At 37.4% G+C, this 24,159-nt stretch overlaps 1 protein-coding gene across 12 annotated transcripts in view; it reads left to right on the forward strand.

The window, feature by feature from the left end:
* The first annotated feature begins 7,498 nt into the window (after positions 1–7,498).
* RNF111 (ring finger protein 111) overlaps positions 7,499–24,159 on the forward strand; it is an 87,006-nt gene continuing 70,345 nt past the window's right edge. For 3 of the 12 annotated variants that reach the window (XM_045530329.1, XM_045530409.1, XM_045530415.1), the window contains exon 1: positions 7,499–7,880. The gene's annotated coding sequence lies outside the window, so the exon portion shown is untranslated. Of the gene's footprint in view, positions 7,881–7,954; positions 8,220–8,787; positions 8,836–20,564; positions 20,637–24,159 lie in introns of those variants that run through there. The other 9 variants (XM_045530384.1, XM_045530376.1, XM_045530401.1 and 6 more) reach the window with 7 other exon arrangements.

Here is a 24,159-nt window from a genome sequence, read left to right on the forward strand (position 1 = left end):
GCTCACTGCAACCTCCAACTTCTGGGCTCAAGCAATCTTCCTGCCTCAGCCTCCCAAAGTGCTAGGATTACAGGTGTGAGCCACTGCACCCACCTGCCCCCAGCAAGATATTAAACTAAAATCTCTAAATAATCTTTCCAAATTTCTAAAACAGTAGCATAATAGTGACTTATGCTCTATCGAAAGTTAAAAATAATTAAAATCTTACCAGAAACCCTAAGTACTAAAGGTGTTTGGATTTAAGTTGTCAAATATTTTTAAAATCCATTTTTAGTATATGGCCACTTTCATTTTATTCTCTTCTTCCTTCTTCTATATCCTTATTTCTGAATAGTCCCCAAATCAGTCTTTTAAATCTACTGTATACTTTTTTTTTTTTTTAAAAAAAGACTAGGTCTTGCTATGTTGCCCAAGTTGAAGTGCAGCGGCTCTTCACAGGCACCACCATAGCTCAATACAGCCTCGAGCTCCTGGACTTAAGTGATCCTATTGCCTCAGCCTCCTGAGTAAAATGTACTGTATAATCTTTAAATTAAAAAAAGCACAGTCTCTGCAATCCCGTAACCCAAAATTATGATACACTTTATCATAGTCAAGATATGCTTTATGCTGTTAAACTAATGCTAATGTAGTTTAGAGAAACTTTTAATGTTTTTGTAACACTTTGCATGATCTGTAACAAGCAAATTCATAGAAGCATCTTTACTTCCTATTCTGAATTTGCAAATAATTAACCAGTATGTAGATCACACTTGAAATTATAATATTGACAGGGTTCACATTAATCTAATTGGGCCTGTAGCAAAACATAAAATGTTAGAACTCTAAGGGACTTTGGAGGTTATCCAGCCTAACTTTTTAATGATCAAAAACTTGTGAATTTTTTTATTGCTATCAAAGGCAAACACTTTAGAAATTATAGATTTAAAAAACAGCATTGCAAAAGCATTCTAAAAGAGTGAAAGCAATTTAATGAAAATGCTCAGCCTTAAATCTATGACTTTTTTTTTAATCTATGACTAACTTTGACCAAGTGTATGAAAATACTGGTAATTAACAGACTAAACTATTTCTGAGAATGATTGTCAATCAGTTGAGACTCCTCAGTTGTGATTCTAGGCTTACATCACCAACGGTGGATGGTGGCTTTCTCTTTTATTTTTCAACAGTTTTATTTTAAAAATATACTTTCGCAGAACAAGATGGCTTTGAACATGCCCAGAATTTGGACTGACAACCAGAAATATTTCAGGTTCAAATACTTCAAGTTTCAAATACTTATCTGCAAAATTCCAGGCATTCTGTGTCCCCTTGTTAGTTCATAATTTATGTTACTTGAGTATTTCAGAAACTGAGCCACAGACAGTATTAATTATTGATAATTCAAACTTATCTTGAAGGTTATATTCCAAAGACAATCAGAAATTTACCGATTGATAAATACTCATCAAAATTGTAGTAGGAAATAAGAGCTGTGTTTAATGACTATCTTTTCTCTGTCTCTGTCTCCATATGTATGTATGTATAATAAAGATTATACAGTACTACTATAGTACTGTATAATCTTAATTGTAAAATTTTATTTATTTTTTCATTTAAAAATATTAAGGGAGTACAAATGTTTTTGTTACATGGATACCTTATATAAGGCTTAAGTCAGGGCTTTTGGTGTGCCTGTCACCAGAATAGTGTTCATTGTACCCAATAGGTAAGTTTTTTTTTTTTAATTTTATCCTCATTTCTTTGCTCACAGTAACCAGAACATACAATAGGTAAGTTTTTAATCCCTCAACTCTCCTCCCAACCTCCCCACTTCCTGATTTCCAATGTCCTTTATATCTCTTTGTGTACCCATCGTTGAGCTCCCACTTATTAGTGAGAACATACAGTGTTTGCTTTTCCATTCCTGAGATACTTCACTTAGGATTATGGTCTCCAGTTCCATTTGAGTTGCTGCAGATGACATTATTTCATCCCTTTTTATGGCTGTGTATAATCTTTAAACTAAATACAGTCTCCATTTGCAATTATGTAAACTGAAATAACATTTTATATACAAAACTTTAATGAGGAGCTGCACTACCTCAACTAAATCAACAGTTATGGAGTCTATAGCATTTTCCTCCTTTTTTTTTTTGAGACAAGATCTCACTCTGTTGCCCAGGCTAGTGTGCAGTGGTGTCATCATAATTCAATGCAACCTCAAATTCCCATGCTTAAGTGATCCTCCGGCCTCAGCCTCCTGGGATTGGGAAGCATTGGGAAGCATTGGGATTACAGGCATGAGCCACTTCTCCCAGCCAGCATTTTCCTTTCAGTTTTGAGTTCCAATGATATCTTGGTACATCAATAAGTAAAATGTTGTGAATCATTAAATGTTCTGACTAGTGCATCTCTGAGATCCTTTTAATTCTTTGCAAAGCTTTCATCTGAGGAAATAGTTCAGTAAATGCTTTCAACAAGTTCCCAAGATTTCTCTATCTTGTTGCATTAAATCTCCCAACTTTGCTTCATTTACCTCTAAAGAGCTTACAAATCTGACCACATAATTAGTTACTCTCACTTTCAAACTTTACACAATTGTGAAGTATTCAGTGGATGGTGGGCATACTAGTCTTTCTGACTTTGGTAATTTGTAGAAACTTTTCTTTTTCCCATTTATTGCAGGGACTCATTAATCTAGCTATTTCCACATGTAGACTAAACTCAAATTCCTGCCTGGCAGATAGTGAGACATGGCTGGCCCATGTATGCAGACTAACTTGGTACACATTATTTTGCTGCAGTTTCAGGAAGGCAGAATTTTGTTTGGAGTATATTTTGATAACTCTGATCTTTCTGCAAGTGAGCAAAATTAATTTTCAGAGATTTCAAGTGATTGGAGTAAAGATTTCTGGTTTCTTGTGGCAAAATTGAGACTAGAACCTCAAACTATTCAGTACAGTTCAATAAATATTTATTGAATGCTATTTTTCTATCAAAGAGAGAAAGACTTTTTCTTTGATTTTAGAGTTTGGAAACAGGCATCTATGTAAATAATTATAATACCTAGAAGTATATACAAAGATTTAAGAGAGTACAAAAATGAAAGTGATTATTAAACTCTTTTTCATGGAGCAGGGAAAGAGATAAGGAAATGCTTTGTGGAGGAGAGCTTGAAGGAATGGATAAGAGTTTGCTAAGCAGATAAAGCATGGGTGGGAAGTGTGGAGGAGGGGGTATTTTGAGACAGAAGGAACAGTAGGTGCAAAGACAGGGAGAGGGAAAAAGAGAGACACATATCTAGCAGGATATGGAGCCAAGAAAGGGGGAGACTTGAATTCTGTTGGTATGCTGAATAGAAAGAGCCAGTGAAAAAGAGGGGAAAGATAATGGCAATAAAGGGATTTTCAGCACAGGAAAAATTCCTGTGGAGGCAGAGGAAATGAGAGTCAAGGCTCAGATGTAAAAATTAGCCTTGGATGGGAGAATGGATACCCCTACCACTGAGACAGGTGAGAGAGAAGTGATTTTACAAATGGGATTAGGTGTCTTAGCTTCCAGGCAACTAGTTGAGGGTTGTATTAGAAGAATGCATTTTTTTTCTGAAGAACTTCAAGAAGTTTGAGAAGCCTGCTGAAGTCTAAGCAGGGGCAGGGGGCAGATGATGACCAGCGTGGTGTGAAGTGGCACTGGAGAATCTAGATTTTGAAGGGCTTTATTTGCCATGCTAAGAACTTAGGACTGTAACCTGAAGGTGATGGAAGGTCATTCAAGGATTTTAAGCAATTTAGTGTCTCAATCAGTTTCTGCTATATTCTGATTGTGGTTCAAGGTTGAGTTGGGGATGATGTGGTGATGGTGGTGGGAGCACAAGCATAGATATAAGGAAACTGTTACATGTAATGCAGGTGAGAGCTGTTTACCACCCTATAGTCTACCATTATTCCTGTAAATACAACCTCACAGCACCTGTCCTCTCAATCTCACTCATTTTCTGCTCTGAGCTTCAATTTGTTGTTCTCTCTGCCATGTTAGCGACTATTCTGATTTTTATTTATTTATTTATTTATTTGAGAAGAGTCTTACTCTGTTGCCCCGGCATCAGAGTGCCGAGGCATCAGCCTTGCTCACAGCAACCTTAAACTCCTGGGCTCAAGCAATCCTACTGGCTCAACCTCCCAAGTAGCTGGGACTACAGGCATGCGCCACTATGCCCGGCTAATTTTTTTCTGTTTATTTTTAGTTGTCCAGCTAATTTCTTTCATTTTTTTTTTTTAGTAGGGATAGGGTCTTGCTCTTGCTCAGGCTGGTCTCCAACTCCTGAGTTCAAACAATCTGCCTGCCTCATCCTCCCAAAGTGCTAGGATTACAGGCGTGAGCCACCGCACCCCGGCTATTCTGATTTTTTTTTTTTTTTTTTTGAGACAGAGTCTCACTCTGTTGCCTGGGCTAGAGTGAGTGCCGTGGCGTCAGCCTAGCTCACAGCAACCTCAAACTCCTGGGCTTAAGCGATCCTACTGCCTCAGCCTCCCGAGAAGCTGGGACTACAGGCATGCGCCACCATGCCCGGCTAATTTTTTTCTATATATATTTTTTAGTTGGCCAGGTAATTTCTTTCTATTTTTTTTTTTAGTAGAGACAGGGTCTCGCTCTTGCTCAGACTGGTCTCCGAACTCCTGACCTTGAGCAATCCACCGGCCTCGGCCTCCCAGAGTGCTAGGATTACAGGCGTGAGCCACCTCACCGAGCCGGCCCTATTCTGATTTTTTAATCTCTCTCCACCCAGTCATTTGCAAACCTCATATCTTAGTAGATGGCCCTAAGGCATGTTTCTTGGAGAAGTCAAGGTCATTCAGTGGGCCTGACCTCAATTTTCCCCCTGAAGCTAACAAACCTCATTCCACATACACAATCACTTCTTCCCTCTCATCTGTTTCAGTGGAAAGGGCATCCTTCTCCTATCCAAGGCTAATTTTTTCATCTCAGCTTTGAATCTCATTTCCACTGTCTCCACAGGAATTTTTCTCCACTGAGCATCCCTTTATTTCCATTATCTTTCCCTTCTCTTTTTCTACCAGCTTTCCCTTCAGTATACCAAGAGGATTCAAGTCTCACCCTTTCTTGGCTCCATATCCTGCTAGATATAAGTCTCTCTTTCCATTTACTTCCAATTTCATGAACTGGTACTGATCCTTTGTATACCAGGACTTCTCAATTGGGGTATTATTGACATTTAGGGCTAGATAATTCTCTGTTGTGTGTGTGGGGGGTATTCTGTGTATTGCAGGATGTTCAGCAGCATCTATAGTCTTTACCCACTAGATATCAGTAGCATTTCACCAGTTGTGAAAACCAAAAATATCTCCAGATTTTGTCAACCCCTGGGGGTAAAAATAATTCATTGTTGAGAACCTTGGTTCTAAATGATGTAAGGCAGTTATTGAAAATGTTCATGTTTACAGATCTCCTTATTACCAAACTAATGGACATTTCATATCCTTGATCACCCACTTCACTGTTGAAACTGTTTTTTCCTTTAGCTTGCTAGCTGTATTTCTTGTTTTGTTTATTTTTTCCTTCTGGAACTTCTTTTTATTCTTCAACTCTTAAAATTTTAAACTTCTCCAGGTAATCTGTCTCCTCTCACTTATACTCTGGGTTACCTCACCAAAATTATTGCTTCAGCTATCATAAAAAAGTCTTTGAGGTCCAAATCTCTATCTTTAACCCAGATTGCTTTCCTGAGCTCCAGACCCATATAGCCAACAGCTAAACACAACGACTTACTGGAATCTCCATTTTGGATAAATTTTAGACAGCTCAAACTGGTCGGGAAAAGACAAGTCCCTTCTATTAATTTGGATGACTGGTGCTATTGACTGAGACAGGGAAGATCAAGATGGGTGGGGTGTAAATATGATTTATTTATTTATTTTGGACATGATATGTTAGAGATGTCTATGTCCAATGGAAATATAATGCAGGCTACAAATATAATTTTAATTTTTAGTAGCCATATTAAGGTAAAAAGAAATGGGAAATTAATTTTAATAATATATTTTATTTAACTCAAGGCTTTCTCAACTGTACTATTAACATTTGGGGCCAGAGAACTTTTTGTTGTGGAGGGCTATCCTGTACATATAGTATGTTTAGCAGCATCCCTGGCCTCTATGCACTAGATGCCAGTAGCCAGGCCCCTCCTCCTCCCTGAGTTGTGACAACCAACAATGTCTCCGGATGTTGCTAAATCATCCTGCTTGAAAACCACTCATTTAACCCAATAAGCCCAAAATAGTATTTCAACATATAATAAATATTAAAAGGTATTGAGATTTTTTTTTTTTTACAATCTTTCCTTTTCTGTATGGTAACTTTGGATGTGTATTTTTCACTTATAACACTGCTCAATTTTTACTAGCCACATTTTAAGTGCTCAACAGCTACATGTAGTTAGGGTCTACCTCATTGAAGAGCACAGGCCAAGAGCTTTAGAAAAAAGGTCGGAACTGGAAATATAGGTTTGTGAAGTCATAAGGTAATAACAATTAAAACCATGAGAGTAGATAAGATAGTCTAGGCAAAATTCTATACTTAGAGTGACAAAATAGGAAGAAAATCCTAGCCCAAAGCTCTTTCAGTTCCCACACAATCTGCTATCCTTAATTGTTTATTATGTAATTTTAAGATATTTTCTTCACTGAACAATATGGAGAACAAGAGTGAACAAAAAGAATATTGAGAAAGTTGAGTTGATGGCAAAGAGAAGGATTAATGTTTATTGAACAGTTATTTGCTAAGTAATGTTCAGGGCATTATATAAACTGTCTCAATCTGACAAGTACCTTTTGAGGCAAAGAATATCACCCCAATTTATAAAGGAGGAAACTGAAATTTATAAGGGTCTAATAAATCAGACAGCTGTAAAGTGGCATCACCGGGGTTTTGAAAGGGACTCTAAGCCCATTCTCTCTCCTCTACACCCTCTTAATGCATGTAATGAAGCATTTGCTATCTACTGATTTTTATAAAATCATTGACTAAGAAGGCTTATGCGATTATACAGCCAGAGTTCCCAGGATATCTATTACCACTTTTGATCTGATTCCGGAAGCATATTCACCTTAACGATGTGTGATCTTTATGTCATTAGCGCGCATGATTTCGGTATCATTTGTTGTGAAAGACACTAAACCATGTTTTTGTTCAAGTGTGCCATAAGTATAGTCAATAATTCTGTGGCTAGTTGTAATTTTTAGTTACGAAAAAATCAACCAACATGTAGTCAAGATTTGCTTAAATATTGAACGTATAATCACCAAAGAAAATGAAATAAGGAGCTTTGTGACACTGTGCGGTTTCGCCAACAGACGGATAAAACGAGTACAAAGGGGGAGGACCGGGGACAAGGGGGCGGGACAGTGAGACGGGAACTTGCGCAAGCGCAGAAACAAACAAATGGTAATAGAGGCGTGAAGGCTGCTGCGCTCTCACTTTCCGAACTGTCGTAAAGGCCCCTAAGTGTCGTGCTCGCGCAGTAGGGGAGGGATTGGTTAGGCGGCGGCGACAGGAGAGCAGCGGCAGTCGCGGCGACGGTGGTGAAGTGTTTGGTGTGCGCACCACAGAAACGCTTGGAGCCTCAGAGAACGAGTTCCTGTGGGGCCAAATCAGGCATTCTGAACCCAAGCCGTGTTAGCTGGGCCGAGTCCAGACGCTGCCGCACGTACAGTTTTGGTGGCGGTGACAGACGCTGCTCTTGACTCTAGGGGCCTGTTAGGCCGAGATCTGAGGCGCAGTTCGCTGGCTCTCGACGTATACTTTTCACCCCTTACATTTCCTGTCTTCCTTCCTGGGTCAGTGATTCCCGGACCCTGGGAAGAGGGTGGCTAATGATTAAGGTGAGGGGAGCAGGGGGGAGGGGATCCATTGGAGGCTGCGCGTGCGCGCAACGGGGGAGGGGCCGGCCTGAGGGGAGAAAGAGGAAGGGCTGCGGCCGCGGAAGGCTGGGGTCGGTCACCGGCCGGTTCTTGCTGGCTCCGTAGTGACTTAGGGTCTGTGTCTCCACAGAAGATTTGATTGTATTTGGGCAGAGCATTCGTCTGCCGACACACCCACAGCCGACAGTAAGGGAGTGTGGGTGAGAGGATTTCTTTCCCTTTTTCTTATCTCCCTGGAGTCTTAGGATGGGGTCTGAGGACTGAGGCGTGGGAGTGCGATTTGACAATGGAGTGACGAAGGTAACCCGGACGCCGGGAGTTGGAGGGCGCTAAGTCAGCCCTGACGGTTAGGGAGTTGCCTTCTGTGATCAAGGAAACGTAGTCCGCGGAACGGCAGAAATACGCGTCAGATTTTGTGTGGAGTTGGCTTTTTGGCCATTAAAAAAGAAGCTTGATATTTTAGTATTGTTCTTAGATAATTTGCCAGTCAGTGCTGTAGTGGAAATATCTGTTCTGTACTGCCGAAATAGAGATTTGTCACAGTAGTTCTCAAATAGGTTACGGTAGATATTTACAGATATTTCCTAACGCAAGTGTAAGTTTTAAAATTCAGAAAATACCAGGAAGTATAGAGTATTCATTTAGTTTGTTCATGTTTGTAGTGTGGATTGACTTCATTGTTTTGTCGTAAGCTTTCCTGTTTTTTTGATTTATGTGTGGTATGATTTTAGAACTCTCTTGAATGGTAAGATGCCAGCTGACAGACTTCATTTTATAGGAGTTCTTATAGGTTTTGGATCTGACTTAATTCAGCTTCAAAACCTGACTTATTTCATTTGGCATTTTATCTGTAATTTTCTTATTTTAGGGACCTCTTCAACCAAAAAGAACAGACTGGGAAAAAAGATAAGCCAAGGTTCTGTCTCCTTTCCCATTTTTGTTTGTGTGTGTGTGTGTGTGACATTCCTTACAAATGCTAGAATGTGATTTTGAAATTACTGTACATAGAAGTTCTGTAATGCTGGTTTTACTGACCTTCGTTAGAGTGAAGTGCCACATTTTGATAATTTGTTACTAAATATTTTTAGTAAAAATTTTCATGTCATTATACAATGTATTTTTCATACTAAACAGTAGCCTTTAGTTACATTTGTGAGGTAAAACTGATGGGATAAGAAGGAAGCCTTTTTGCTCTGAAAAGAATCTTTGATTTTATTTTTTAAAGCCTTGAATTATTTTACTTTTGTCACTCTCTTGCTGTGTAACCTTGGGCAAATTTACTTTATCATCTCTCTCCTCTCATTTGTTTGCTACCTAAGATTCACAGTAGTAGTCTAAGAATTGGTGAGAGTGATCATAAATTGGTCTGAACCATATTGTAGGAAAAAGTGGGAAGAGTAAAGTCTCTTCTTGTTTATCATGGGTGCTATATCATGTGTTTGGGTCCTTCTGTCACTTTTTTCCTTTTGTTTGATGTCTCTAGGTCGCTTGTTTTTTAGTTATTTCACTATAAATAGATTTGGTTTTTGAAGAAAGGTATAACCAAAATAATTTTATTTTTGTGAAAAATCCATTACAGCAGAGGTTTACACCTTGATGAATTTCACGTTGGTACTCCATTTCCACAAATAATTGAGAGATAACTACTCATTTTTAAAATAAGAGAACAGCAACTTGTGTAAAGCTAAGGAATAGTCATTTAGCAGATACTCCTAAGTAGTTATTTTACTTTAGAATTTAAAATGTGGAATACAAAATTCATTGAACCTAACCGTTTAGATTTTTAGGTGGTTCTTTTTTTTTTCTTCTCTTTTTTGGTTAAAGAGGGGTTTCTGTATCATGCTTTACATAAGGTATGATTATATGTGCCCTTCTTTAGACTTTTTCTCTCCCTGCCGGCTAAGATTTCAGTAGGAAAAAAAAGTGACAGTCCTAAAAATGATGATAATTAAAATATGATACAACTTGACATTAACATTCTGTGGGTGACATTATCTTACGAAAGAGTGTGGAGCTAGAGAAAGGAGATCTGGATTTTAGATCTAGCTTTGCTAGCTGTACATCTAGATCTGTGAGTTTATTTTTAATACCCCCCCATTCAGATCTCTCTATTTAAATAAGAAGTGTAGGATAGATAACTCTGGTTTTCTCTAGGTCCTAAATTTAAATTTGGATCATATTTTCAGTTAGGTTTTTGGTATTCGTTACTATATTCGTTATAGTTGAATCCCCAGGAAGAAGTGCTATTCTGAGAGTATAAATGCCTTCATGATACATATATATATATATATATATATATATATATATATATATATATACACATATGTATGCATAAAACCTATGATGAAGCCATGTTTGTTGTTCCAGGTAATACTGCTATGGCATTACAGATGTTACTAAAGGTTTACAAGCTCTCAGATGGTACTAAAAATGAAACTATTTATTTCTTCTGGTAATGTTTTTTAATCATCCTGAATAATTTGTTTCTATTTCAGAAACCTGTAATTATTGTTCTGTAAAAGTCCACAATTACATTGGAATGTCTTATACCTCTGTTCTTTCTTTTGCTACATCCCACAGATTCTTGGTAACAGCTGGCCCAGGTTTCTACAGGTATTCAATTCACCATTACATGAGTAATGAATTACAATTGTTTAGAAACAAATACTTAGCTGAGATTACATTTTAGAGGGACTGTATTATTATTTAGTCACTTTATAAGTATTTATTGAATGTCTCATATTCTGGGCACTGTTAGTGGTCTTCAATGAAGAAGGCACTCTGCCTTCATGGAGCAGATACTCTGTTGGGTGGGGAACATGATAAACAGAATAATTTCAGGTAGTGAAGAAAATAGGACCATGTAGTAGAGAATGAATGGAAATGGGCTTCTTCTATGGGTTGAGTGGTTAGGGAAGGCCTCTTTTTAGAGATGATAATTTAATTTGTTATTTCAATGGCTAGAAAAAACCAGCCATAGTGACAATCTGGAGAAAGAGTGCTACAGACATCGGCAACAGCAAATGGATTAGATTGGGTTTGATTCTGAAGAATCTGCAGGTGTAAATTAATTATTTGGTTTGTCTGTTAGGCTTTTCATAATTGCAGTTAGATGATGTAAACAGATTAAAATTATTTTATGTGTAGTAACCAAATGTAATATGTCAGCCTTGTTTAAACCCTGACTGAAACCAATTGTAGAAAAGTCATTTTTGAAACACTGGGGGAAATCCAAATGTGGATGGGTATTAGATGATATCAAGGAATTATTATAATTTTGTTAGAGATGATAATGACATTATGTTTATGTAAGAAAATGCACATTTTTTTTAGAGATGGAGACTCAGGAATGAAGGAGAAAAATAGTATTTGTTTAAAATACGTTAGCACAAAAAAAGTGATATAGGGAAGATGACAGTGATGAAGCAAGTATGGCCGTCTTGATAATTGGTTGGAGTGATGGGTACGTGGATATTAATAATACTGTGCTTTTGTGAGATTTGAAAATGTTCATATTTTAAAATGTTTTAAAATAATTTGTAGAAGTACCATATTTTGGTGTCTCTTCCCTTTCCCCCCTTCTTCTCAAATTTGATAAAATGCAGTATTTTCTTTCCATTTCTAAACATTCAGCATTTATTCAACAAATATGAGTGCTGTATTTCAGGCACTGTGTCTGTGCTTGTGTTACAATAAAGGACAGATTTTAAGACTTGGCCAGGAGGGCTTCATGGTTTGCTAGAGGAAGGGAGAGTTGCTCATTGTGTACTGGGTTAACGTGAAAATCATAGATTTCTATGTTGTTCTGAGGGTATACAGGATCAGCATCTTAGTTTAGTGTTTACATGATTGGATACATAAAAAATATTTTTCCTTTCCTAGAGAATTGAAAATTTAAGGAATTCTATATAGGGCTATGTGTCAGTCTGAATAATCACTGTTGTAGTCATTTCCCTTATTCATATGGGAATGCATAGGGCAGCAGAATAAGTCATTCATTTTACTATGTTTTGACACCCCAATTTGCTTTTAAATTTTTTGTTTTGAAATAATTTCATACTTACAGAAAGTTTTAAAAAATAATACTAAGAACTCCTGAATACCTGTTACTCAGATTCACCAATTTTTTTAATTTTTTTTTTGAAGAGAGGTGATCTCTCTGTTGCCCATGCTGGAGCACAGTGGTGCCATCAGAGCTCTTTGCAGACTCGAACTTCTGGGCTCAAGTGATGCTCCTGCCTCAGTCACCTGAGTAACTAGGACTACAAGTGCATGCCATCACGCCAGCTAATTTTTTTCAAGTTTTTTTTTTTAGGGACAGGGTCTCACTCTGTTTTCCAGGCCGGTCTTGAACCTCTGGCCTCAAGCGATCCTCCTGCCTCAGCCTTCCTAGTTGCTGGGATTATAGACATGAGCCACCATGCCTGGAAGATTCACCAGTTTTTAACATTCTGTTACATTTGCTTTTTCGTTTTCTCTTTCTGAATCATTTGAGAGTAAATTGCATACATTATGCCCATTTGTCTCTAAATATTCCTGTATATTGCTTTGTCTTGCATTATCACAGCACAGTTACCAAATTCAGGAAATTTAACGTTGATAATACGATCTGTATACTTTAATCTACAGTTCATTTTCCAGTTTTGTCAATTTGTCCCAATATTTTTCCCTTTATAGCATTTTCCTCATAGGATCCAGTCCAGGATCACAAATTGCATTTAGTTGTCATGTCTGTTTAGTCTCCTTTAATCTGATACAGTACCTTGGCCAGGCTCGGTGGCTCACGCCTGTAATCCTAGCCCTCTGGGAGGCCGAGGCGGGTGGATCGCTCGAGGTCAGGAGTTCGAGACCAGCCTGAGTGAGACCCCGTCTCTACTAAAAATAGAAATAAATTATCTGGACAACTAAAAATATATATAGAAAAAATTAGCCGGGCATGGTGGCGCATGCCTGTAGTCCCAGCTACACAGGAGGCTGAGGCAGTAGGATCACTTAAGCCCAGGAATTTGAGGTTGCTGTGAGCTAGGCTGACGCCACGGCACTCACTCTAGCTCAGGCAACAAAGTGAAACTGTCTCAAAAAAAAAAAAAAAAAAAAGAAAGAAAGAAACAGTACCTTAATCTTTATCTTCTCTTGCGTTAATGTTTTTCAAGAATTCAAACCATATATTTTATAGGATATTCCTCAATTTGGATTTGTCTAATGTTTCCTGATAAATGGATTCAGATTACACATCCCTAGGCAGGGGTTTTGTATGCTTCTCAGGATGTGATATGGAGGTGCATGTTGTTGGTCTGCCTCTCATTAGTGATGTGAATTTTCATTACCTGTTTATGGCGCTGTCTGGTTTCTCCACTGTACAGTTATTATTTTTCCTCTTGCATCTGGTAAGCAATCTGTGGGGATAACTTTGAGATAGTACAGGTACTCTTCTCTTTATCAGATCTTTTTGTTCCTCATCACCACTACCCCTAGCCCCATGTAGCATCCATTGATGGTTGTTGCCTATTCTGATCTTTACCCTGGTGGTTACAAAATGGTTGCTTTCTAACTTCTCCATCCCTTTCACCAGTAGTCATTCTATTACAAGGAAGAGACATCCTTTTATCTATTATCATATACTCTCTGTTTTATTCAGTGTGGTATAACCCATTACTCCCTTCGTTTATTTTGATGCTCAAGTTGTCCCAGATTTGTCCATTGGGAGCCTCTCTATGCTGGTGCTTGTTTCTTTTTGACATAACTTTATTATTTTTTTGTGTATTTCCTTTGTTTCTGGCACAGCAAGATGTTCCAAGCTCATTTTGTTTCTGTCTCAGTGGTGGAATCAGCCAGGGAACCTTGGTTCCTTTTAGTGGGGAGTCTAATTTGCTTTTGAGTTATCCATTTATATATAGAAATAATCTCTTTTTTCTTAGATCAGGAAATCCTCTAAGAAACTAAATTTAAATTAGATTTTTGATAGTAGGTTTATTATATTTCTCTGAAAGTTTTATTTATGAAATAATCATATAAGATTCAGCAACCTTTTATTTATCATAAAGCAACTATGTTGTTGTTCTTCTTCCTTTTTCAAATGAATAATGAATTTTATATATATATATTTTTTTGAGACAGTCTCACTCCGTTGTCTAGGCCAGAGTGCCGTGGTGTCAGCCTAGCTCACAGCAACCTCAAACTCTTGGGCTCAAGCGACCCTCCTGCCTCAGCTTCCCCAGTAGCTGGGACTCCAGGCACACCACGACGCCCAGCTAATTTTTCTGTTTTTAGTAGAGACAGGGTGTTGCTCCTGCTCAGGCTGGTCTTAAACTCCTGAGCTCAAGCAGTCCTCCCGCCTCTGTCTCCAAGAGTGCTAGGATTACAGGCATGAGCCACGCACCTGGTCTGAGTTATGTTCCGATATAGTCTTCATTGTGGTCATACGAAATGAAGAAAAAAGATTATTTTACTTTGTATGTATATAGGGTTTAACCATTTAACTCTTTAAAAAGAACTAAGGTTTATACTTTTAACTGTTTTTAACTGCTTTTTAACTGTTTTTAAGTCATTAGACTTTCTGATCTGAAGGAAATTATTGCTTTCTAAATGCATTTTAAAAATTATAATACAGAATTTTCATATATGATGGAAGCTCACCAGCACACTTTCCTAGTCAGTTACTGTTACATCTTGGGGTATTTCACAGCCATTCTCTCACTTGTGCATGGGTACTTATTTATTTTTTTAAACCTAACTTATTATAAGTGTTTTTCCAAGCAAAATCTTGAATGATTTTTATTTTTGAACCAGTTAATATGTGTACATGGTTTCAAAAGGCTTATAATCAAAATCAGTGGTTTCCTATGCCACTCTCCTAATCCCCTAGTTCCACTGCCTAAACAGAAACATTTTATTTCTTAAAAATTATTTTTCTGGTGTATACTTTTATATTTCTACCTAGTATACTTATATTTCTACTTATGTGCTTGTATTTCTACTTATTTTTTATGTCAGTTTACATCTTATTTTTAAAAAAGTTTTTTTAAGGAAAAGTAGGCTGGGCATGGTGGCTCACACCTGTAATCCTAGCACTCTGGGAGGCCGAGGCAGGTGAATCGCTCGAGGTCAGGAGTTCGAGACCAGCCTGAGCAAGAGCGAGACCCTGTCTCTACTAAAAATAGAAAGAAATTAGCTGGCCAGCTAAAATATATATATACAGAAAAAATTAGCTGGGCATGGTGGCACATGCCTGTAGTCCCAGCTACTTGGGAGGCTGAGGCAGTAGGATCACTTAAGCCCAGGAGTTTGAGGTTGCTGTGAGCTAGGCTTATGCCACAGCACTCACTGTAGCCCGGGCAACAAAGCGAGACTCTGTCTCAAAAAAAAAAAAAATTTTTTTTTTTTTACGGAAAAGTTATACATACAAAGTATGCCAAATTTATAAGGTGCAAAGGATGCATAGGGGAAAATAAGGCCCCTTGCCAGTCTTGTTTTCCTACCACCCAATTCTTTTCCCTGAAAATATATCACCTTTTACTATTTTATATGTATTTCGAGAGGAGTGGTTCTCAAAGTGTGGCCTGTGGACTCTTGAGGGGGTCTTCAAGTGTTTCAGGAGGTCTGCCAGGTGTAAGTTATTTGCTGCGTACCTAATGTCAACATCAGTTGCACTGATGGTGCAAAAACAGTTGTGCGTAAAACTGCTTGGCCTGTGGCATGAATCAAGATAGCAGCAAAACTACAGTAAAACTACAGTAAGCCACTGTTTTCATTATAAGTCAGAAACCACTGATTTTAATTATAAAACTACAGTAAACTACATATTCTTCATCACTACACATTTACAGTAAAAAATAAGCCAGTTTTACTTAAGAATGCTCTTTATGAAGCAGTAAAAATTGTTAATTTTATTAATCTTGACCCTTGAGCACATCTTTTTAATATTCCATGTGACAAAATGGGAAGGATGTTATAAGACATTTCTGCTGCATACCAAAGTATGGTATTTGTCTTGAGAAAAGAACTTATCTGATTTAGCTGTGAGCTGCACTAGCAAACTAGTCACTTTTTTCTTGGAACACTATTTTTACTTGAAAGAATGGCAAACTGTAGTTATGTGAACTTGAGTATTTGCATATATTTTCTTAAAAATAAATGAAATGAGCCTATCACTTCAAGGAAAACAACTGACGGAATTTACTGCCAAGATAAAATCCAGGCTTTCAAGCAAAAATTAGAATTTTGGAAAACATGTATCTGCCACTATGAGCTTGGCAGCTTCTCAGGACTGTTCTGATGTGATTGGTGGTGTTATTAACAAAAATGATTTTTTTACTTTTGTAAAATGTGTCAGTGTTTGGAAGATGTGTATTCTTGGTGAACCATTATTTTTCCAATGACCAATGCATGACATTACAAAATCATGCATGGGCGAAAGATCTATGTAAAGTTAAAGACAGAGTAATGTATTTTTACTGAAATGGTATGAAGGTTCATTGGTAAGGTTTTAGATTCACATTGCAATTAACCTCTATAAAACTACTTTTGTCAAGTTTTGGGGTAGTATCAAAGAGGAATATCCACACTTACGTGAAAAGGTTATTAAAAATACACTACCTTTTTCAACTACATGTTTGTGTGAAGCTGGATTTTCTTATAATTTAACCAAAACAATGTATCATTAGAGAATGAATACAAAGGCAGATGTGAGAATCCAGCTTTCTTCTATTAAGCCAGACATTAAAGAGATTTGCAAAAATGTATAGCAGCACAACTCTTCTTAAGTTTTTGAAAGTATATTAATAAATGTTACTTGCATTAGCATATAGTGGGTTTATTGCTGTTTTAAAGTAACATATTTTAAAGCATTTATCAGTTTTACTTTCTAATATGGTATCAATACATGCAACCCACATAATAAAAGCTTTTGGGGTCCTCAATTTTCAAGAGTGTAAAGGGCTTCAAAAGCTGAAAAATTAGAGAACTGCTGCTCCAGAGAATTCACCAATTTTAAGCAGTTTTATCTTTTGACTACTTATGGTGGATGAGTCCTCATTTCTCCCTTCATCCTTTCTCTCTAGAGTTAGGTTACAACTTTTGATTATTTTAAGTCACAGTTCAGCAAATGTTTAGTGAATGCCAACTGTGTGTTCTGAGCTGTGGGCACATAGTAATCAAAACAAAGTCTCTACTCAAGTGGGAAAACAATGTAAATTTTATAGATGGTGATTTTGGAAATAATTGAGGTGGAGAAAAAGGAGATAGGGAGTGGTGTTAACTTTTTATTTTTATTTTTCTGCCTTTCCACAAAAGTTTTAATGTTGGTATTAGCTTTTTAAATATAAAGTCATCAAGGAAATTCTCAAGGATAAGGAAACAGTTGAGCCCAGAACTAAAGGAAGTGAGTGAGTGAGCCTGGTGGATATCTGGGGGAAGAGCTCCAGGCAGCTTGAATAGCAATGGCATACTTGGCCTGTTCCATATTGTTATATTATCTTTGATAACTTCTTAGCCATTTTTTTTCTCTGTACTCTTTTCTGGAGTTCCTGTCAGGATCGAATTTTATTTGCTGTCTCTACCTGCTGTTAGCTCTTATTTTTTTGTTGTGGATTTTTAAAATTTCACTATCAATTTGGTGGGGATTGGAGAGAAATTTGAGATAGAGATATGGGTAGACCTTAACATATTTAAATGAAATGTGAACTTTTGATAAGCATGACAATTTTGCCAGAAACAAGCTATATTACTGGTAGGGAACTGGCCTTTGTTCCAGTGGGAAAATCTTAGCTAAATGATAAAAAAATCTTTACTCTTAGTGGTAAAATCATATTTAAATATGTGAACAAATACAGTTTTCACATATTTGGTGAATAGGTTCACTTTACATAAGCCTAAGTCTAATGGCTATGTTCTTTAATACAAATTACTCAATACTTTTGTTAAATGAAGAGAATCATGTGATATCAGATTTTTATTGCAGAACACCTATAAAACATGATTTATTATCATGGGATTTGATTGTATTTCCTGTGCAATCATGTTTCTGTAAAGCAGCAAATACAGTAAAAACTTACTTATTGGGTCCCATGAACACTGTTCTGGTGATGGGCGCCCTAAAAGCCCCAACTTATACAAGGTGTCCATGTAACAAAAACATTTGTACCCCCTTAATATTTTGAAATCTTAAAAAAAGAAGTAAATGCAGTAGTCCCCCTTTATCCATGGGTAATACATTCCAAGACCCCTAGTGATTCCTGAAACTGCAGCATATATACTATGTTTTTTTCTATACATACATACTTATGATAAAGTTTATTTTTTATTTTTATTTTTTAATATTTTGAGACAGTCTCACTCTGTCATCCAGGCTGCGGTGCAGTGGTGTCAGCCTAGCTCACAGCAACCTCAAACTCCTGGGCTCAAGCGAGCCTCCTGCCTCAGCTTCCCGAGTAGCTGGGACTACAGGCACACACCACCGTGCTGGGCTAATTTTTACTATTTTTAGTAGAGACTGGGTCTCACTCGTGCTCAGGCTGATCTGGAACTCCTGAGCTCAAGTGATCCTCCTGCCTCGGCCTCCCAGAGTGCAAGGATTACAGGCATGAGCCACCGCACCCGGCCTGTGATAAAGTTTAATTCATAAATTAGGCACAGTAAGAAATTAACAATAACTGATGAAAAAATAGAACAGTTATAACCATATACTATAATAAAAGTTAAGTGAATATGAGATCTCTCTCTCATAGGACTTATTGTACTGTACTTAACCGTTATCATGATGTGAGATAATAAAATACCTACGTGATGAGATGATGTGAGGTGAATGACATGGACATTGCGATGTAGCATTTAAAACTTATGTATTGTTTACTTCTCGAATTTTCCATTTAATATTTTTGAATCGTGGTTGACCTTAGGTCACTGAAACCTTGGAAAGCGAAACCAAGAATAAAGGAGGACTTATGTATAGTATTGGTCAAAACTCACCATTTTATCTTCATGACCGTATTCCTGCCATTCCTCTGATATGCCCTTATCCTAATTGTCTACTTGGGGAAATTTTACTTTTAAAGACCGCTTCTTAAACTGCTGTGAGGTTTCTCCTTCAGAATCCATAGGTGTCCCTTCTGTCTTCCCATCGTATTTGGCACTTTCTTATGTTGTAGCAGTTATTAATATTAATTTTATTAGAACATTGTTCTGTGGGGCTAAGTTACTGAAAATCTCATGGTTGAGTAACGTATGTAATAATCTTATATAAAAATAAAGTCATGGGAACTGAAGTTGTGAGTGAAACTATGAGTTCAATTTTAAAAAAAGAAGGAGTGACCAATCCTAGCAACTTACATAGGCATTAAGATCCAGGGTTTGGTGTCAGGCCTCAGGCACATAGTTCCCTACAGGCCTTACCTGATCTGGCCCTGGACTACCTCTGAAACCATTGTGTGCCATTTCCCTTTCCTTCCAATTCCCTTCATCTGATCTTTGGTCCTGTCAGGCTTGTTCCTGTCACTCACATGGTCTGTCTTTACTTCTTCTTCTGCCAGGAATACTCTTCCTCCAGAACTGTGTTGCTTGACTGGCTGGTGGCTAGTTTCTTCTCATGATTCAGGTCTTTAGTGTCTTAAAGAGGAGCCTGTTGATGGTGAACCTTTACCATTTGTTTAATTAATTAATTTATTTTGAGATGGGGTCTTGCTGTGTTGCCCAGGCTGGAGTGCAGTAGCTGTTCACAGGTGCCATCATAGCTCCCTACAGCCTCAAACTCCTGGCCTCAAGTGATCCTCTGACCTGTTTTTTATTTATTTTATGTTATCTTATTTTTCTCTAGAGACAGTGTCTTGCTCTGTCCTGGAGTGCAGTGGCACTATCATAGCTCACTATAACCTCAAACTCCTGGGCTCAAGTGATCCTCCCAGTTTAGCCTCCCAAGTAACTGGGCCTACAGGCATGCACCACCATGCCTGGCTAATTTATTAATTTTTTGTAGAAATGAGGTCTTGCTATGTTGCCTAGCTGATCTTGGACTCCTGGCCTCAAGCAATCCTCCTGCTCTGGCCTCTCAAAGTGTTGGGATTACAGGCATGAGCCACTGTTCCTAGCCTGTTTTATTTTCTTCATAGCACATATTTCTCTCTAAAGTTATCCTGATTGTTTGCCTCTCATTTACATATAATTTCCATGAGAGCAAAGACTTTCTATGTCCTATTCATGGCTGATCCCACTGCCTAGAACAGTGCCTAGCTCATTATAGGCTTTCAGTAAGTAAGTATTGAATGAGAAGAATAAATGGTAGCTACTGTATTATGAGTGATACTGTATCTTCTAAAATATTAATAAGCTACTATAAAATTAATTTCTGTTACCTGGGTGACATTTCTAGGTTCTGATCCCAGATGCTTGGGATGGAAAAAGTTTGGATAACCTGTCTTGTATTTTTTTCTCCTTGCTAAAGCTGAATTGATCTTTCTGAAATCTTCCCAGCCTCTAGGCTTTACCCATTTTCTTCCGGTGTGAATGCATATTTTCAATTCTGGATTAGCAATTTTAAAGTCTGGACATACTTTTTAGCCATTTTCCTTTAACAGTTTAAAATGCTCCTCCTTTTCTCTTCTCCTGTCATCTTTACTAATCCATAGTTGCCTCTTTTTCTGCTTATCCCAACAGGATGAACTCACAGTTTATGAGTATATGAAATGCGTACTGAAACCAAAATTCTGAAGATTGCAAAAAAAAAAGGTATATAAGTAAGTCTTTATAGACTAGACTTATGTGTACAGGATCTACATTAGGGTTGGGATTACTATTTTTATATAGAATATGAAATTCTTTAGGAAAGGATAGCATCTTAGCTATCTTCTTAGCACCTTAAGCAGTGTCTGGTAATAAAAAGATACCAAAAAAAGTTTATTAAATAAGGTAGCTAACATCGGTATACAGGATAATAAGTCTTTGGTTTCTACAAACCAGTACCCTAGAATTGTTTAATATCTTGCTATATTTGTTTTTTTTGCCACAGAATTTTCACTTTTACTGTCTGAATACACTGATCCAAGGAAGGTAAAAATGGCATTTAGTCAAAGATAGCCTTGGAAATCCCTAAAGTTGCGTATAAAATATAAAGTGTAGGCACATAGAGCCTAACATTTCCTATTTTTCCTTCAGTATTGGAACAATCATGTTTTCATTGTTAAACTCCAGATGAAGTAGTAGGCTTGTATGTGGTACATTATGTGGGAAAAATAAATGGCTCCAAATGTTGGATTCTGGCAGCACAGCAAGGTGCTCATATCACAAGAGAAACATGGGAAGTAAGACCAACTAGAGAGTAGCAAAATTTTATCTTTCATTTTGTGTTCATTCTAGGCCTATAGTCAGTGAGCACAATGGCATACGTAATCTCTTACATGATTTGAACCATTTTTTTCTTGTCTTCATGTAATTGAATTTACTTTAAGGGTATGATGTTTATCTATAGGTGTTCTCCCAAATCAAATTTTCAGTATGTCTTTACCTTTAGTCATTAAAATGTCAGTAATTTTCCCTGGCTCTTATAACTCATGTTCTTTTTCTTTAGAACATACTCTTTAATTGATATTCTCCAGATTAAATATTTTGACTGACCTAAACTATATATGTAGAGTAAAAACAAATTTTATCTCAATAAGCTTGTTGGACTTCATTCATTCAAGGAGAAATTGTTTCCTTGGGCAGTTTTGCTCCCCTTGTTAGATGCTGTATTCTCAAGACAGATGCTGTCTTTTCTAATTTAGTTTTCTGGTTTTCTTTTTATTTGTTACTCTGACTTTTGCTTTGGGCTTTGAAGATTTAGGGTTTTGGTCTAATCTTCAAGAGGAATTTGAGGTTCACTTGAATTATTAGATAAACTAGCTTGAGGTGGGTGTACCTAGAGGACTGAAGGTATGCAATAAGAGGGAGTGGGAAAAATTCAAGGGGAGGAAGCTTGTGGGCTTTTTTCCCTGGATGATTTCTGAAAGCTAATTGACTCTTCAACTTTAAAAACAACAACAATAAAAGCTACGATATGCATATGTTATCTTGTTTAATATTTACAACAAACCTTTGAGGTAAATATTTCCATTTTGCAGATAAGGGAATTTGGCATAGACTAATAAGTTACTTGCTAAAAAGTAGCAGCAGGGATGGGGTTGCAGGGATTTAAATTATTAGGTTTTGAGTCGCCTGAGGCAGGACTTCCAAAATTCAGGAATTCACTATTCTGTATTGCCTTCTAAGGAAAACAAGGTATATTTTTATTTCCAGTGGGCATAGTCATTGTCAAAAAAGAGGGAAGAATTAGTAATTTTGGTGATTTTATTTGGGTGGTGGGATTGGGGTGCTTAATTTCTCTGTGCTTTTCCTGTATATTCCAGATTTTCTATACTGAACTTATTTTTAAAAATTAAATTGATGTGTAATTTATATACAATACGAGGCACACATTTTATGTACAGTTTGATGAGTTTTGGCAAATGTATGTATCAATGTAACCAACATCCCAATCAGTACATAAAACATTTCATCACACTATAGAAAGTTACTTTGCACTCCTTTGCCATCAGTCACTCTCGTCTCCTGCCCCAGGCAACCACTCATCTGATTTTTGTTATTATAGATTAGTTTCTTTGCTCATGTAAATAGAATTATATTGTATTACTTTTTTGTATGTGGTCTTTTGCTCATCAAATGTTTTCCCTTTAGCATTTTATTATTAAAAGTTGTAAACATTATAGAAAAGTTGAAAGAATTGTACCATGAACACCCATCTCCCTTGCCATCTAGATTCTACAATTAACAATTTGCTGTTTTTTGCTTTATCACATTTCCAGCCATCTATCTGTTCCTTCAACCATCTATCAGTCAAGCCTATTTACTTTTTTACTTTTTTATTTTTTTGAGACAGAGTCTTACTCTCTTGCTTGGGCCAGAGTGGCGCGGCATCAGCCTAGCTCACAGCAACCTCAAACTCCTGGGCTCAAGCCATCCTCCTGCCTCAACCTCCCGAGTAGCTGGGACTACAGGCATGCCCCACCATGCCTGGCTAATTTTTTTTCTATTTTTAGTTGTTTCACTAATTTCTTTCTATTTTTAGTAGAGACGGGATCTCACTCTTGCTCAGGCTGGTCTTGAACTGCTGAGCTCAAGCAATCCTCCTGCCTTGGCCTCCCAGAGTGCTAGGATTACAGGTGTGAGCCACTGTGCCGGGCTGACTATTTTTTTTTTTTAGTGCATTTTAAAGTAAGATGTAGACAAAAGTGCATTTTACCGCTAACAAACTACAGCTTCATGCCATTAACTGGAGTTGAATATTTGTTTGTTTACAGTTTGTTTTTAAAGCTTTGCATACAGTGAAATGCACAGATCTTAAGCTTACCATTTGTTAAGTTTTGCCAAACGTACGCATTTGTGTTACCTTCTTATGAAGATATTGAACATAACATTTACCTCAAAAAGTTTTTCCCTCATACTCCTTTCTAGTCATTCCTTTCCTCTATCCATTGTAGACAGATTCACTGCTTGATTTTTTTTCACTTTCGATTAGGTTTGCCTGTTCTAGAACTTTGGACTCATACAAATACTTCATGTCTAATTTCTTCTCGGCATGATGTTTTTGAGATTTATTAACATTGTTACATGTATCAGTAGTTCCTTCTTTGTTGTTGCTGTTTGGTATCCCTTTGTATCTGTATGCTGTATTTCTTTATCCCTTCACTTGGTGGAGGTTTGTTTTTTCTCTAATTTTTGACTATTTTGCGTAAAGCTATGAACAAGTCTTTGTATATGTTTTTTGTTTTTTTTTTTGAGACAGAGTCTCGCTCTGTCACCCTGGCCAGAGTGCCGTGGCATCAGCCTAGCTCACAGCAACCTCAAACTCCTGGGCTTAAGCAATCCTTCTGCCTCAGCCCCCCGAGTAGCTGGGACTACAGGCATGTGCCACCATGCCCGGCTAATTTTTTTTTTCTATATATATTTTTAGATGTCCATATAACTTCTTTCTATTTTTAGTAGAGACGGGGTCTCGCTCTTGCTCAGGCTGGTCTCGAACTCCTGACCTCGAGCGAACGATCCACCCACCTTGGCCTCCCAGAGTGCTAGAATTACAGGCATGAGCCACCATGCCCGGCCTATATATGTTTTCAAACCTAGATGAATTACTGGATCGTAGGTTAGATGTTTGTATAACTAACTTTATTAGAAGCTGCCAAAGAGTTTTATGTGTGGAATTTCAGTTGTGCCACAT

Source organism: Lemur catta, chromosome 1 (genome assembly GCF_020740605.2).
Source record: "Lemur catta isolate mLemCat1 chromosome 1, mLemCat1.pri, whole genome shotgun sequence".
NCBI lineage: Eukaryota > Metazoa > Chordata > Mammalia > Primates > Lemuridae > Lemur > Lemur catta.